Source organism: Penaeus japonicus, unplaced genomic scaffold, assembly GCF_977035675.1.
Source record: "Penaeus japonicus unplaced genomic scaffold, GWHDUDI00000001_assembly GWHDUDI00000038, whole genome shotgun sequence".
Classification (NCBI taxonomy): domain Eukaryota; kingdom Metazoa; phylum Arthropoda; class Malacostraca; order Decapoda; family Penaeidae; genus Penaeus; species Penaeus japonicus.
In genome coordinates, this window is record NW_028234440.1 from 7455551 (window position 1) to 7458050 (window position 2500).

Genomic DNA, 2500 nt, shown 5'->3' on the forward strand with positions numbered 1-2500 from the left:
TCCCCCCATCCCTCCACTCGCCTACCCTGCGTCACACTACAAATCATAAGACAAATATTTCCTATCACATTTCCTGGTCTTCTCCATGTGTCTTTTTTATTATTACCTCTTCGATTATTCCTGCATTTTTCTATTTGCCTTGTTTTTTGTGTTTTTTTTATTCATTTTCTCTTATTTTCTTTCATATATTCTCCCTCACCTTTCTCTCTCTCTCTCTGCGGGCTCGCCTCAGTGCATACATGCCCGGCGTAGCATCTGCTCCGCAAATCTGGCTTATCCTTATCCTTTTCTCTCTCTCTCTCTCTTTCTCTCTCTCTCTCTCTCTCTCTCTCTCTCTCTCTCTCTTTCACTCCCTCAATCCATCCATCTCTCCCTCCCTCCCTCAATCCATCAATCTATCCCTCTCTCTCTCTCCCTCCCTCCCTCAGTCCAGCCACCTCTCTCTCTCTCCCTCCCTCCTTCCCTCAATCCATCCATCTCTTCATCTCGTACTTTCCCTCTCTTATCCTCCCTCCTTCTCTCTCCCTCCCTCCCACTCTCTTTCCCTCCCTCCTTCCCTCTCTCGCTTCCCCCTTCCCCCTCCCGTACTCCCCCCTCCGTTCCTCACCCCCCCCTTCACACACGCGCTTGCAAGCGCCTCACCCCCCGAGGTCACCTGTGCAGTAAAAAGCACGCTTCTGTCTGGACGCCAAGGACACAAGATTCTATAATTGACTCGTAAATCGTTTTACTTTATGAGGAAATGAGGGAAAAGGGTGAGGGGATGTGGTGGGAGAGGGGAGTTGTGAGGGAAGGGGGAGGGTTCTACCAAGGTAGGAAATGGAGGAGGAAAAGAGAGAGAAAAAAGAGAGGAGGGAGGAGGGGGTGAGGAGGGGGAGTAATGGAGGGAGGGAATTAGGGAGGGAGGAACTGCTTGAGAGAGAGCGAGACAGTAGAAGAGAAGAGAAGGCAGACAGAGAGAGAGATAAAGAGAGAGGAGAGAGAGAGAGAGAGAGGAAGCAGAGAAAGAAAGAAAGAACGAGAGAGAGAGAAGAAAAGAAGAAAAAGCGTGGGATGGGCATAAATAAAAGAACAAGATGCATTTATTCTCCGGGTGTCCGTGGGTTCTTTGTCATGATCCGGTGTGCAATCCAGAGCAAGCACGAAACTAGGAGGTGGCTCTGACCAATGCAAAAGTAACACGGACACATATATAAACACACGCATGAAAGGGCATACAATCAAAAACGCAAATACTGATATGTATTATTCATATGTGTATATATGTGCGTTTGTACCCAACACAACAGAACACAACACACACACACACACACGCACACACAAACACATACAAACATACACACAAACAAACACACACACACACACACACAAAGAAACACACAACCACACACACAAATACACTCAACCCCTCCCCACACAAACACACAACCCCCCCCCCACACACACACAAACACCCCTCCAGACACACACAACCACACAACCCCCCACTCCCACCCCCCACACACGCACGCAAAGTAATATCATTCGAAGGTGAGTCATTATCGCCCCATCACCCTAATAACAATGTCCCACACTTTCCCTGTCGTCTATTGCCATTCAAGTCCGTCTGTAGGTCAAGGTTTCAATTTCTGGTTCAGACTGACAATAACTCCTTTTTTATCTTTGATTTTAGATTAGAATATGTATAAAAAATAACCGCGTGTATATCAAGAAATGTATTTTTTTTATCATGTCAGCTAAGGTCATTCCATACAAACACACGATGTAAGATGAATGAAAATGAAGTTTTACGTAACGCTTTCTTCTCAGCGAATATAGTTTGCATAATCCCTGCAAGTGGAAAGCAAGAGGAAGAGAGAGAGAGAGAGAGAGAGAGAGAGAGAGAGAGAGAGAGAGAGAGAGAGAGAGAGAGAGAGAGAGAGAGAGAGAGAGAGAGAGAGAGAGAGAGAGAGAGAGAGAGAGAGAGAGAGAGAGAGAGAGAGATAAAGAGAGATAGATAGATAGATAGATAGATAGATAGATAGAAAGATAGGTAGATAGATAGAGAGAGAGAGAGAGCGACAAATAACTCACCATATAAGACCAAAACCTAATACTTCCTCGTCCGGGCTGCATGCCCAAGCAAACAGGTCTTCCGAGTCTCCCATTTTCCTCCTGCAGACAGGGAGCTACCTTGAGCCTCGGGCCAGGTGAGAGAGAGAGAAAGAGAGAAAGAGAGAAAGAGATAGATAGGTAGATAGATAGATAGAGAGATACAGATAGATACAGATAGATAGATAGATAGATAGATAGATAGATAGATAGATAGATAGATAGAGAGAGAGAGAGAGAGAGAGAGAGAAAGAGAGAATGAGGGAGAAGAAAAAGAAGAAAAAGAAGAAGAAGATGAAGAACTGAAAAAAAAGTGAGAGGAAAAATTGTAGCCGCGGGACCTCCAGCTGAGCACAGGCAGGAAGGGCGAGACTGGGTTTTCCCGCAGGAAGGAGCGGACACCTGGCTC